The sequence below is a fragment of the Perognathus longimembris genome, chromosome 3 (genome assembly GCF_023159225.1).
Source record: "Perognathus longimembris pacificus isolate PPM17 chromosome 3, ASM2315922v1, whole genome shotgun sequence".
Classification (NCBI taxonomy): domain Eukaryota; kingdom Metazoa; phylum Chordata; class Mammalia; order Rodentia; family Heteromyidae; genus Perognathus; species Perognathus longimembris.
The window spans coordinates 91,408,411-91,423,656 of NC_063163.1; positions in this window are offsets into that span (position 1 = coordinate 91,408,411).

Here is a 15,246-nt window from a genome sequence, read left to right on the forward strand (position 1 = left end):
GGCCAGCAGCAGCCCACATATAGGACTCATCCCACAAGATTATATAGCCTAGTGATGTCATAGCTGTGTATGTTTCTCAGAATGTGTCTTTAACAGGATGTTTCCGAAGTGAATATGTCACTAGTTTTCTAAATATATTTTGAAAAGATACGAAATTTAGAGAATTATAAAAGTATTTCTTTGTTAGCTTTGAATATGGAGAGTTAGAAACTAATTTGACTTTTTATTAGATAATAGAAAACATTTTCATCACACAAATGTAGATGATACTTTATAAACAGAAGTAGTCTGGGGCTGGGAATGTGGCCTAGTGGTAGAGTGCTCGCCTAGCATGCATGAAGCCCTGGATTCAATTCCTCAGCACTGCATACACAGAAAAAGCCAGAAATGGCGCTGTGGCTCAAGTGGTAGAGTGCTAGCTAGTCTTGAGCAAAAAGAAGCCAGGGACAGTGCTCAGGCCCTGAGTTCAAGCCCCAGGACTGGCAAAAAAAGAAAAGTCAACAGAAGTAATCTGGTTTCCTGTGTAGTCAAACCACAGGAAGCACCTCATATCTACTGGTTATTTTAAACTGTGCAGGCAACATTTTTACCTAACTTGGGGGTGTCAGTCCTGCCCCCCTCCCCAGATACACAGAGTCCCTCAGTAGCATTGCAATTGATGATAATACCTGCCTAGTCCCAGCTGAGTTCTCTGCTAATGTTAGAATGAGGACCAAGACTGTAAATGCAGAGCACTGGCCAGACCTTGGGGCTGTATTTGTGCAGTTTGCACACTGTCCCTGTGGGAGCCTGAGTCGCTTCTCCTGGCCTCCCTGCCAGCTGTAGCCTCTGCCGTGGGCCTTGCTTGAGTGGGGAGTGCCTGGCAGCTACTCCCCAGAGCCGTCTGCCCCACAAGCCCTGGTGTGGAGAGCAGGAAAAGGAGCCACCCGCATAGGAGGAAGTGCTGGCAGCCCAGCACTGGGGAGTAAGGTCTAATCTTGTCCCTTGCCAGCTGCAGAGTCCCCATCTTCCTTGCAGTCAGCCCAGCCCAGGCATCTTTTCCTCCAGCAGGAGAGGCCAAGGGCTCCCCTGCCTGCCCCTCCCTGCCGTGCAGGGCCCCCTGGCAGCCTTTCATTACTGCATTATGGCAGGATCTTGTGGTCGCTCGCATCTCAACCCTGATAAGGAGACAGAAGCGTGCTTGCAGGGAGGCAGCGCCCGCAGGCCTGAGAGCGGTGACAGGGCAGCACGGTCAAATTACAGGGCTGTTGATCAGCGCAGCAAGGTCTCTACCTGACTCCGAGAGGCCCCTACCGTGCTCACTCGCTCTGCGTTTCTACTTGATGCCTGCTGCTCACTGGAGTGGACGCCTCAGAACAGTACCTGCTATGTTGCCTCTGCTTGGAAATCATGACACCCAAGAAATCCACTCTGCAACAGGAGCCAGGCCAGCCCTCACCGGGCTGAGCTGCTCTGAGCCCAGGGGAAGAGACCTGGCTCTTACCTTCCCCAGGGCCAGGCACCTTGCCTCCCACTCTGCCCCCCCCCCTGCCCCCCGCCCGCCCCAAAGATGATGCCAAGGCGACACAGAGAACAGCAAGATGGCCAGGCACTGGGGTCTCACGCCTGTTATCCTAACTACTCAAGAGGCAAAGATCTGAGGATTGAGATTCAAAGCCAGATCAAGCAGGAAAGTCCATGAAATTAACTGCCAGGAAACCAGAATGGTTTCCTGGTTCAAAATGGTAGAGTGCTAGCCTTGAGCAGAAAAAGCTCAAGTCAGGAATAGCACCCAGGCACTAAGTTCAAGCCCCACAACTGACAAAAGGGAGAAAAAAAGTAAAATATTCTGATTAATAAAGTGAGGGTGTAAAACTTGGTGCTGTGGCTCACTCATATAATCCTACCTACTCGGGAGTCTGAGGGCTGAGGATTACAGTTCAAGGCTAGCCTGGACAGGAAAGTCTGTGAGATGCTTATCTCCAATTAAATCACAGAAAAAGCTGGAAGTGGTAGAGTGCTAACTTTGAGTGAAAGGAGCTCAGGGACAGTGCCCAGGCCCTGAGTTCAAGCCTCAGGACTGACAAAAAAGAAAGAAATGAGGGTGTGGATATATAGCAGGGTTACCCATTATTTAGAATAAATAAACAAAATCTCTTTACCCTTAGCCATGGATGAGCAGTGGAAGAGGCCTACCCTGACCTTAGGGACTCTGAACCTTCCCTGTCTCTGAACTCACTGAGCGTGGTTCAAATCCCTGCTTTATCGCTCACTAGCCTGTCGTACCTAAGCAGGTTTGGGACAGTCAGTTTCTTCATCTGTAAAATGGCACTTGCTTGAGAGAGTTTTGTGGATTAATGACACTGATCCTCTAAGCAGGGGGCTTAAAACTTTTGCCACCCTTCAGGACTGTGGCTCTTTCTCTGAATATTTCCTTTTGAGGTTGGCAGTAGGAAAGAAGCAGAGAAAAGACCAAGAGGGACCAGGCCCACCCTCCTGCCCCTACAGAGGCCCCATCTCTCCACCTACACCCAGAGCTTAATGACCCTGTGTGTGGCCTGTTTGTCCTCGCTGTTTACCCAGTGCCAGCTGTAAAGCCCAGAAGATGATAGATAACCAGGACTGGGGCTACGCAGGAAGGATGTTCCTGTTCCATCACATTAATACTCTCTGCTCAGGTCAATAATTTACTGAGAGCTCGGTATGAGAAGGGGCTGGGTGGGTTGCACTCCGTTCATCCCTGGGCCCCTGGGCACCTGGGCTATAAAACCTGACTGCAGACAACAGGGAGGCGCGGCTGTGACCCAATTTTCTCTTATCAGGCATAAAGAAGTCCCCGCGGAGTCTTGCCCATTTTCAATATAAATAATGTAATTCCCCCGCCTGCCTGCTTGGGGAGGAGGGGGTAGCCTTTGATCTGAAGGAATTAAGTCAGTAAACAAAAGTTCAGAGGCACAAAGGTGTCTTTGTGGCAGGCACCTGCTGTGCTAGTTACCCTGAAATTCTGACCAGCCCATGGGGATAGCCCAGCTTGGGTCTCCCCAAGTCTTGCTTTAGTCTCAGATCAGCCCCCAGGGACAGCACTCTCTAAGGGGCCCCGGTGCACACCTGTGGCAGCCATCCTTTCCTTGCCAGGATTCCATGGAATTTGCAGCGGAAAGGAGACTGCTTGGGAACTTTGGTCTGGAAGGTGGGGATGACCCCCAGAGCCCCTGTTGGAGGGGGCTCCATGATGAGAGGAAGGGTCCCCTGGTTGGCTTGGGACCCGGACTGTCCAGCCCAGGAGCTGGCCTCAGGGGGACTGTCCTAGCTCTCTGTTTCTGCTGTAAGATCGTGAGTTAGTCCTTTCCACCCTGGGCTTTTTCTTCCTGGCTGTTGAACTCTGAGGCCTTACTCTTAAGTTCCACCCTCACAGGCCCATCCTTCCAAACCCTGTCAAACTGGCCTTACCCTCTTAAGAACCAGAGGAGGAAGCTAGGCGCCCATGGCTCATGATGGCCGGTGATCCCAGCTGCTTTGGAGGCTGAGGATTGAGTTTCAAAGCCAAATTCAGGCAAGAAAGTCTGTGAGATTCATATCACCAGTTAACCACTCAGAAAAAGTGGGAAGTGCATCTGTGGCTCAAGTGGCAGAGTATTAGCCTTGAGCACAAATGCCCAAGGATAGTGCCTAGGCCCTGAGTTCAAGCCCCAGGAATGGCACACACAAAAAAAGTGTGTCCACAACCAGGGCCACGAGCTGGACTAGACCCAGATTCTGTCCTGGGACAGCCCTGCTCTGTCCTTTCCCCTAGCTCTACCCTCCTCGGGCACAAATTGGGACAGGGTTCTGACAGTGGCAGCCTCAGCCTTTATGTGCAGGCCCCTGGGCAGAAGGGTGGCATGGCTAGCTCACGGTTTCCCCAGGTCCTGCCAGCCTGGGCAGAAGGCAGGGGTGGCATGAACCACAGCATCTGTTAAGCCCACAGTCACAGTTACTCTGCCCTGAAACCCACAAGGGACTCTTTCTTTTCCCACACCCCAGCGCTTCCCTCCTCCAGCCTTCCGCTCCCAGCCTGAAATCCTGAGTTCCTGAGGCTGAATCTATTAAGTCCTTCATATTAACCAGCAAAGGGGGAAACAACCCTCTTTCATCTTAACGGGAGTGCATTTGCATTAACACCTGGGGAGTTCTGTTTGCCTTGAGAACACATTGCTATTCTGAGCCGCTAGTTGCGGTATTCTATTCTTTTATTAATATGGCTTTTCTCTCCTCCCTCCTCTCCTCCTATGGAAGAGAGAGCGTGCGGCAGGCCTCCCCACCGCATGTAGGCAGGTCTCCCACAAACATAGGGGCATCAGGTGGAGCTGCTCACAGGTGGAGTGGCCGATCCCAGGAAAGGAGGCTGTGAGTGGATCCATTTCCTCCTGAGAGCCCCCCAGGCTCCCTGGAGCAGCGCCCCCTGTCCTGGCAACACTGTTTGAACCCTGCTGTGCCAGTCCAGCCTGGGCAGAAGGAAGAAGGCTCGTGGTTTGAGGGGCACATTGGGCAGGGAAGAGAGGAAGTGAAGATCCTGGGAGGCCCAAGCTGTGAATAGCTCCAGAATGGTGCTTCCTGGGCTGAGGCCCCCGAATTTGGCAGACACCCTCAGAGCATGCCCCAAGGACCTTCGCATCCTATCCAGGCAGGAACCCACCTATATGAACTAGGGTGCACTCAGGTACCTCAAAAATGTTACTCTGGGGTGTGGGGGTGGGTCGGGCAGACCTTGGTTTGTGAGTTGCAGACCTAGAGATCAGGGTTCCAGAAGGAGAGAGAAGGGGTCGTGAGGTACAGTGAAGGGTGTGTGAGTCTACTTTGCACACTTAGGTGAACTGCCTCTTGCCTCCAAGTCTTTCAGGAGGCCAGGCTTTCGGGGACAAGTGAATGAACTATGGAAAAGCAATGCCAAACCCTCCAGCTGGCTGCTGGTGGCTCACACCTGCAATGTTAGCTGCTTGGAAGTGTGAGAACAGGAGGATTGCTTTGTAAGGTCAGCCCAAGCAGAAAAATTCAAGTGACCCCCCACCTTCTCAACCTATACCTGGCTGAGTACAGAACACACCTATCATTCCAAGCCTCATGGGAGGCTGAGGTTGGGAGGAACGCAGTATGAGGCCAACGGGGTTGGGGCGGGGGGGGGGGGGAGAAATGCCTATGAAACTCAAATCTCCAAGCTGGATGATGGAGTCTGGATTCTGAGCCAGCGCCCGGCACAGCGAGAGTTCATTAACCAAACCTGCTGCTGTGTGGCTATCGCTATCTGTTATTAGCTTGTCCAGGATCAGTTATCAAAGGCGACAGCTCAGGCCCAAAGGACATGGGCTAGGAGGCCTTGCCCAGGGCTCCTCTTCTGGCTCACAGACCCAGGGCAGCTGAGCCCCTCCAACCCCCCTTCCACCCAGGTGAAGGAGACTGATGTGGCTGGCTGGGGCAGGTCTCCCAGCCCCGGCACTCAGGTTGCTGGGGGTTCCGAGCATGACTGTTAGAATACTTGCAAGTGTTCCCAAGTGGGTGACACAGCTTCAGTGGGGGCAGATGGAGCCTGTACTAGGGAGCGGGGGAGCGGGGGGTGTCCAGGATCAACATCAGCACTCCTTGGGTATCCCTAGCCCCTTGGGCAGCCTGCCCACCCCACCCACTACTGAGCCTGCGCCAGGTGCTTCTGCGGCTCCATCCAGTGACATTTACCAGCTGGGAAGTGGCCACCGAAACGTGAAATCAGTGTGGCCTGGGGCTAGCTCACTTCATTAGAGCCGGCTCTGCTCCACTGGCTAGATCAGCTGGGGCCAGGCAGAGCCTCCCCAGCTCCTCCCAGCTGCACTAGCCTGCCCACCTGCCCCAGGGGAGCACCCCTCCCTCCCCTGCACAGGGGAAGCACCCCAATCCCCTTGGGCACCTGCTGTGGTCAGGCTCTGAGGAGGAAGAGAATAATGGCAGGGACCCTGGCCTGTGCTGGCCTCAGCTCCCTCGCTCTCTCCTCAGTTCTCACAGCTGTCACGAGCTGGCTCTTCTCCGTCATGGCACACACAGGGCACACAAGTGTCCACATGTTCTTTTGTGCCAGTCCTAGGCCTTGAACTCAGGGACTGAGCGCTGCCCCTGAGCTTTATTGCCCAAGGCTAGCACCCTACCACTTAAGCCACAGCTTCTGACTTTTGCTGATTGGAGATGTGAGTCTCAGAGACTTTCCTTCCTAGGCTGGCTTCAAGCCCTGATCCTCAGATCCCAGCCTCCTGAGTAACTAGGATGATAGGTGTGAGCCACTGGCACCCAGTGACTTCTCAGATTTGACCCCCACCCCCGTGCCCTCAATCTTCCCCCTTCTAGGCCTGAGCCCTTTCTGCAGCTCAGCTCTGAGCAGAGTCCCGTTCAGCCCCAGGAGATTAGAGTCCTTTCCTGTCCCCCAGATGTGGCAGAGGGGATCTGTAGTGGGACCAACCTGGCCTGGCCTCGGTTTGTCCAGGGAGAGGTTGGGTTTGGAAAGGGCAGTATGAAGCCTGGCTCTTCAACCCTCTTCAATCCCAAGTGGGGGAAGGAACTTGGGTTGGGGGGGCTTGGTGCTCCCCTGTGAGTTGGAGCATTTTTCTCCAGCACCCTCAACGATGGGATCCCAAGCAAATCACCTCTGAGTTCCCGTTTGTTCTGCTGGAGAATGGGGTCATGGGTGTCTGCCTTGGATGAGTAACTGAAATAATGCCCATAAAGTGCTTACCAAGCGCCTGGCACTGAGCAGCACTCGTAACTGCCAGGGAGATTGCGCCACCAAAGGGCTGATGTCCCATAACTCTCATTTATCTGGCAGCCCCATGCAGGAGGTGGAACTCAGCCCCGATCCACCTGTAACCTGCCAAGTGCTGGAGTGAGCGGAGGCCTGAGCCTGCTCCTCAGCTTCCTCCCGCTCTACCCTCCTGCCCTGGCCTGCGCAGCTCACAGTCCGGCCTGCAGGAGATGCCCAGTGTAGACAGTGCAGACAGCACTGCTGGAAAGAGAGAAAGGATGAATGAATCCCAGTGTGTGGAAAGAGAATCTCAATGCCAGAGGCTCTCAGCCCACTGAATTGCAATTCAGGTAAAATAATAGCTCCGAAAGCACTTGTTGATGTAATTAAAAAGCTGGGGAGGCGGGAGGGGGTGGGGGCTGGGGGCTGGGAGAAAGCCAGCGCCTGCTGTCACCTAGGCTGGCTGAGCTGTGACCACCCAGGCCCTGATCATCACTCAGCCGTCCCTCCTCCGGCCTCTCCGATGGGAGGCTCATCTGTCAACGTCTCCTTCCCCTGCTGGCCCCCACTTTGAACCTATGCCACCTCCCCCATCTGGGCCTCAGTTTCCCCTTGGCACAAGCTACAGCTTTCCACAGGTTCTGTCCAAGGGGCTCGGCTCAGCCTCCGCCGGCATGATGATGGATGGGGCGCCGTGGGGACCCGCTTCCGCACACCCACCGTGGGGTGATGGATCTTCTCCTCCTCTCCCTCCCACCTGGGACTTGGCTCCATCTGGTCAGGCGCGGTGCCAGGCTGATGGATGGGCCTCCCACCAGGCCACCCTCGCTGCTGCCGGCCGCCACCACTGCTGCCACCACCACCCGCACCCTCCATGCTGAGCTCTGAGGGGCCGGGACAGCGAGGGTGCGGCTGTTCATTCAGTCATTCACCACGCGTGCCTGCACAGGGCCTACGGCATGGGGACAGAGCAGGAAGAGGAGGCAAGGACACTAGCTGTCCTGTACCGTGTGACAAATGCCACCATGTAATAGAGGGTGGGCAGACTTGAGTGCAGACTTGACCTTGACCATTGGGACCAGCAGTGGTGTGTGCTAAGGAACCCCATTTTATGTAAGGAACCCAGCAGTCCTGGGGCTTGAACTCGGCCAGGGCGCTGTCCCTGAGCTTCTTTTGCACAAAGCTAGTGCTCTTCCACTAAGCCACCTTCCTAGCCCATAGGAGCCCCATTTTAAAGATGAGAAAACTGAGACTGATGGAGAAGGACTTGCTCAAGGTCACCCAGGAAGGAGAGGCAGAGCTGGGTTGGAAATGATCTTGACTCTTGGCCCCTTGGGTCCTCCAAGTTCAAGGCCTCCTCCACTCAGCCTGCACAGGCTCGGCCCCGGCACCTCCTCATTCAGAGGCAGCTGTCGCCTTCCTGCCTCCACGGACAAGGAGCCAGGCAAGAAATATCGTGTCATTAAAATGACAAATTCCTTCACTAACGGAACCAGAAGGCCTGTGCCCAGCTGTGGATCTGTCCACCGCACCTTCCCCCACCCTGGGCTAATCTCCTAGGCCAGCAACAAAAGCCCAGGCTGAGTACAACCTGCTGTAGTCAAGACTGTTATGTTTACCCTGGGATGACCGTGGTCCCCACACCTGCGATGACCATGGTCCCTATACCTGTTTCAGGACAGGCTGGGACATTGGGGGAGGGGGAACTCCTCCTAGCAGAGACACCGGAAGAAGGGAGCTTCATTCCACAGGTGAAGAAACTGAAGCTTGGAGAGGGGGACCCTCTAGGTGGGGTACCCACTTGGCAAACTGTTGCTGACTGGTTTTAAGCAAGTGGCTTGTCATCAAGCAACCCCAGAGGCCACATGGGGCACTGCCCGACCCCTCCCTGCGCTGAAGAATCAGTTCCAGAATGCTCTCCCCGGAAGGCATGAGCTGCCCACCTGACTACAGTGCCAGACACAGCCTCTACCTTGGTGTGACATTTTTGTTGGTTTTTGAGGTGCTGGGGAACTAAACCTAAGGCCTTATGTTTAGTAGGCAAATACTCTTATCTAGCCATATCTCCAGTCCTTTTGCTGATAGTTTTGCTCCAGCCTGGTGTTGAACTCAAGATCCTCCTGCCTTGGCCTCCTGAATAGCTGGGTTTACAGGTGTGCACTACCAAGCCCAGCCTGTGACGGGACCTTCTCTGAGCATTCACCTAGTGAGAAGAACAGGGTAGGACCACTCTAGAGTTTTCAGCAGCACCAAGCACCAGTGGCTCATGCCTGTAATCCTAACTACTCAGGAGGCTGAGATTTGATTCAAAGCCAGCCTGGGGAAGGAATATCTGTGAGACTCTTATTTCCAATTAACCACCAGAAAATAGGAAGTGGTATTGTGGCTCAAGTGGTAGAGCATTATTAGCCTTGAGCTGAAGAGCCCAGAGACAGTGCCCAGGCAGAATTCAAGCTCCACAGCCAACCAAAAAAAAGAATTTTCAGCAGCCTTAGGCAGGCTTCTTCCCTCAGTTTCCCCATGACAGTGGAGCTGCCCCTCTTCCTTGTGACTGAGGCTGTTTGAGCAGAGCCTTTGGATGTTGGTTATATTTACACTCAACCATGTATATGCGCATGTGCAATGAACACAACACACAGAGATGTGTGGTGAACTCTCTCATACCTGGTTTGCCCCAACTGGACATCTGCTTGGCCCCAGCTCTAGGCTTTTAGGGCACAGATGTTAGACCCTTGTATGTATGCACACCCCAGCATCTGATGACTACACGCACACGTGTACACACAGACACTCACATCTGCGTCTGTGTCACATGCACAGAGTCACTGGGGCCCCACGTGGGGCTCAGGATCCTCTGGGGAGCAGGGCAGCTGAGCAGACGGCAAGTGATGATGCCCAGCCTGGCAGGCAGCCCTCGCTCCCCCCCGAATGACCCCCCCACTCCCCATCTCTCCTCCAGCCCTGCCTGCAAGGACACTCTGTCCGTCCTCCCGCGTCCCAGTCTCCTTGGATGCCGACAGAGCCCACAGAGGTGTCTGCTGCGTCCCAACGCTGCTGCAGCCGCTGCACTGGGCCCAGCCCCTTCCCTGGGCCCAGCCCTGCCCTGTCCGCCCTTCCCGACCTGCTGGGCAGTGGAGGCAGCAAGCACACACCACCCTCCCAGGTCCCAGGCTGTGGGAGGCCGTGGAAAGCCCCCAGGGGCCTCCTGCCCTTCTCAAAGAGAACAACAGCCCCTGAGGGAACCTGTTATTCCCTCATGGGAAGGTGGCACACAGAGACTTTCCAAGGTCCTTCCCATGGCTGACGGTGTGCTTCCCCTCACAGGCTGAGATGGGGAGCGGGAAGGGAGAGAGTGGGGAGACCAAAGGAGAAAGGAAGGAGCTGGGGGAGAGGGGTGATAGGCCCCCCAGGGTTGGAGGGCTGGAGTGAGCTGAGCCTGGGGACCATGCTCCATAGATCCTCCCTGCCATTTTACAGATGAGGAAACTGAGGCCTGGGCCGATGCCATGGGAAGGAAGGCAGTCAAGAGCACCCCATTTCCCCACACTACCTGCACACCAAGGGCCAGAGGACAGGGTGCCATACCCAAGACAGTGGCTGCCCCCCCCCCCATCCTGCCCTCCCTCTGAGAGGTGACGTTCCGGGAATGGCTTTCTTGGGAGCCAGGCACCTGGCTGGGAGCCCGCCCCGGCACGGCCTGTTCATCTGTCATCGTCGCCTCCTGGCAGGGTCACGGGCCATCCATCACCAGCCCCGCGGGCCGGCCGGGCCAGGTGGGCAGTCAGGGCGCCGCCCGCTCGGGTGGGGATGTAAGTTCTGCATCGTTCCTTCCTGGAAATGAAGGCCCGAGGTCGGGGGGGGGGGGGCGCTCCACAGCCCACTCCAGAGCCAAGAGCTTCTTGTGAAGCAGAGTCCAGGGGAGCCCGCCTGAAGGAGGGCATAGGTCAGGTGAAACAGGGCAGGGGGGCTCTGAAGAGATTGGCAGGATGACAGGAACTTTTATCTCCCCTTCTCCCCCATCTGGGAGTAATTAAGGTTTCTGGGGTGAACCTCCAGACTGTCATGCTGTCAGGGAAGTGGGGTACAGGAGCCGGTCAAGCACGGAGAACAGGCCCACAGCTGAAGTCCTCTGCCCGAGCACCTATGGCTACCCATGCCAGCCCCTGGCTTTTTTGTGTGTGTGTGTGCCAATCCTGGGGCTTGAACTTAGGGCTTGGGTGCTGCCCCTGAGCTTTTTCACTCTACCACTTGAGCCACAGCTCTACATTCTGTGTGTGTGTGTGTGTGTGTGTGTGTGTGTGTGTGTGTGTGTGTGTGTGTGTGATCAGAGTCTCACGGACTTCCCTGCCTGGCTGGCTTTGAACCTCAATCCTCAGATCTCAGCCTCCTGGGTAGCTGGGATTACTGGTGCAAGCCATGGTCACTCCGCTTCCAGCCCTTGGTCTTATTCATCCCACAGGCCCCCAGCTGCCTTCACTACCCAGGCTAGTTTCTTCATTCACTTTGCAGGCCTGTGGAAGCTACTGGGACCTGAGGGCACAGCATCGAACAAAACCCAGCCTCAGGCAAGAGAGGCAAGTGCTGAAGAGATTACCCTATGGTGAATGCAAACCAGAACCGCAGATGGAGTGGGGTGGGATGGGGAGAGAAGAGGAAGGTTTCATCTTTTCTCTGATGGTTTTGTATTTTTAAAACCTCGGGTTGCCAGAGGTGGCCCACACTAGTAAAAGTCTGACTTTCCAGTAAAGACCTGAAAGAGTGAGTCTTGGAGGTATTTAGGGGAAGAGCATTTTTCTCAAAGGACAGCAAGTGTGAAGGCCCTGAGGCAGGAAGGTGGTTGGCATTCTGCCGTCCATTGGCTGGGACTAGATCAGGTGGCCAGAGCACAAGGCAGTGGGACATCGCTGGCTTCACGGGGGACTTGGGCTTTCCCTGTAAAGCTGGGTACCCGTGGATGGCCACCTTGAGGGGCATGACTGTGATAGGTTAGGAAACCAATGGGACATGCTAGAGGGCCGGTGGACGGGGCCTGGGTGCGGCAAAGCCCTACCAGTGCTTCCTTCTCTCTTCCTCTTTTCTCCATTTTTTTTCTTCCACTAATGAACTCAACAAATACTGATGAAGTGCTGAGTATAGTTTTAGCCTTTTATAAACTCAGTCTAAAGGACACTCCATCCTTCCCCCCCCCCCAAGTACTTAACAGTTCTGCCCCATGGGCTTGGAGTGGGGGGACATACATCCCCCATCTCTGTGCACCCCACATGAGAAGCCGCCATGTGTTTGTTTCCGGGGCTGGTGAGCCGGCGCCTCCCACACAGGCAAGAGATTAGCCGTGCAGCACCCACAAGCGTGTCCCGCCCCTCCTGGGCCTCAGTTTCCCCACATCAGACATGACTGGAAGAGAGAACAGAATATTCTTCTCTGTTCTAACATGGAGACCTTTGGGGGCAGAAGTGTGGCTCTGTGGTAGAGCACTTGCCTAACACGTACGAGGCCCTGAGTTCCATCCACAGCCCCGGAAAACAAGCAAACAACAAGTTCCTGTGGGAGCCATGTGAGCTCAAGAAACACGGGAGAATCTGGGTTTAGGGGGGCCTCCACCCCTGTTCTCTCTAGAACTAGGCTATGCGCTTTGTGGCCCCTTCCTGGGGTTTCTCCCAGGCCCTTCTCCACCTGTCAGCGTCCCCCCCCCACTTAGCCACCCCCCCATCCAGCCACCCCTGGGACTCTGCGTGGCAAGCCCAGCAGGACAGCAATCAGGCCTAACTGTGACCCAGCCCTTACTTGGGAAAGGGCCTTCCTTGCCTGGTATTCTTTGCCCCCGGGCCTGAATGGCCCCCCATTTCACCCCGACCCCCCATAGCTTCTCTAATTACACAGCCATAAAGCAGAAATCTCTAATGATCCAATTAGTAACGCCATTACTGCTCTGTCCAGGATTAAAATTACCAATTAAAGTGCTGTCGATTTTATCATCGCTTGGGCTCAACATGATCAGGGCATGGCGCATCCCGAGGCCCATTATTGGGATTTTAGGCCCCGGCCCAGCTAGGGATGTTAGCTCTAGGGCGGCCCTGGGTGTCGCTCCATCCGTCACCCCAGCGGCCCCCATCTGTTCTCCTTACATCTGGGGTTCCTAATGAGTCTAGCCAAGTCCTCCCAGCATTAGTGGGTGGTAGGATGAGGGTGAAGTCCCCAAGCCTAGCCCTTCCCTGGACAACACTTCAGTCTAGATCTTTCCAGCATTCCCCATGAACAAAACTCTTCCTTTCCAGGCAGCAGTATCAGCTGGGCCCAGGAGCCGACACCTGTGCCCGGCCCCCAGCCCCCTTCCGGCACTGGCTGCTCGGGTGCAAAGCCCTGTCAGGCCTTGCCCGAGGGGCCCTGGCTCACTACTTTGCACAAAGCAGGGAGATCTTTGAGCACCAAGTGGCTGCCGCGGGGACTACCTCCCATGGCTGGAGGTGTACAAACAGGCCGCACCCAGTCCTGTGGCCTCGGGTCCTCCTAAGAAAGAATTTGGGATGTTCCATTTCAAATTATCCAACCTGGGGCTGGGGATATGGCCTAGTGGCAAGAGTGCCTGCCTCATATACATGAGGCCCTGGGTTCGATTCCCCAGCACCACATATACAGAAAACGGCCAGAAGTGGCGCTGTGGCTCAAGTGGCAGAGTGCTAGCCTTGAGCAAAAAGAAGCCAGGGACAGTGCTCAGGCCCGGAGTCCAAGCCCCAGGACTGGCAAAAAAAAAAAAAAATTCAAATTATCCATCCTTTGTCCTGGAGGTGCTTCCAGAAAATGAGGAGCAGGGGCTTGGAACTGGGGGGGTCCAATAAGCTAGAACTGTAGAATTGGGGCAGAAAGCCACCAGCCTGAAAACCAAACCTGAGGGGCTGTGCTAAAGGGGGCCACCCTGGGGGACAGCACCAAGACATTGTGCTATGTCGACTGTGGGGCTTTCCGGGGCTGTGGATAGAACTCAGGGCCTCGTACGTGTTAGGCAAGTGCTCTACCACTGAGCCACACTTCCGCCCCCAAAGGTCTCCATGTTAGAACAGAGAAGAATATTCTGTTCTCTCTTCCAGTCATGTCTAATGTGGGGAAACTGAGGTCCAGGAAGGGTGGGACATGCTTGTGGGTGTTGCACTGCTAATCTCTTGCCTGTGTGGGAGGCACCGGCTCACCAGCCCTGGAAACCAACACATGGCGGCTTCTCTCATGTGGGGTACACATTCTTCTATTCTTCCTGTGTGAGCCTGAGAAAATGATGTCTTTGCCAGGGACTGGTGGCTCATGCCTGTAATCCTAGCTACTCAGAAGGCTGAGATCTGAGGATCCTGGTTCATAGCCAACCCGAGCAGGAAAGTCCATAAGATGCTTATCTCCAGTTTACCACCAATAAGTCCGAAATGGAGCTGTGACTCAAGCGGTAGAACACTAGCCTTGAGCAAAAGAAGCTCAGGGAGAGGCCCAGAGTTCAGGCTCAAGGAAGGAGGACAGAGAGATAGTGAGACAGAGAGAGAGAGAGAGAGAGAGAGGTGAAGGGGGTTGGCCTTGTTCCCAGGGGAGGCTCCCAGAGAGCTAACACCTTGCCCAGAAGGTGAGCCCAGAGGACATGATGCGCCTTCAGGGACAGGTCTGTATGTCTCAGAAAGAGACAGAGAGAGAGATAGACAGAAAGACATTGGAGGGAAGGGAGACTCCTGGGTCTCAGCCTTGCCGGGCTCCAGGGCCAGGGGAGGTGACTTGCCCTGATGTATCAGACTGGCTGGAAGTGGGCATCTTTCTGGGTCGGCAGTCTCTGCCAGTTGAGCTTCTCCTCGGAGGCAGGGATCTGGGATGCCCAGAGCAATTAGGAGCTTCATCTCCTGCCAGCTTCCAAATCCAGCACTCAGGAAGCAAGCCTGGAGCAAGGGGGAGACTGAGGCCCAAGGAGCATGCCGGAGCCGGGCCTGCCTGGCTTCCTAAGCAGGACAACCCAAGCTCCGCTCATCTCCGCCCTGTGCCTCCCACCAGGCTCATTCTCTGGTGTCTTGGTTCTCACCCTGGATCCGTCTAGACTTTGTGTGCTGGTACTGGGGCTCAAACTCAGGTCCTCATGTTCAGTTGGCTTTTTATTTTTGCTCAATCAGTTGAGTAAATTGGTGCTCTATCATTTGAGCCACAGCTCTACTTCTAGCTTTGTGCTATATACTTGGAGGGAGATATGAGTCTCACAGCAGCCGGGCGCTGGTGGCTCGTGCCTGTAACCCTAGCTACGCAGAAGGCTGAGATCTGAGGATCGTAGTTCAAAGCCAGCCCAAGCAGGAAAGCGCTCTAGCCTTGAATGAAAGAGCTCAGAGACAGTTTGTGTCCAGGCCCTAAGTTCAAGCCCCAGGACACTCTCTCTCTCTCTCTCCTCTCCTCTCTCTCTCTCTCTCTCTCTCTCTCTCTCTCTCTCTCTCCTCTCTCTCCTCTCTCTCAGACTGCTGCCCAGGCTGGCTTTGAACCATGATCCTCAGATTTCCCCTCCTGAATAGCTAGGATTA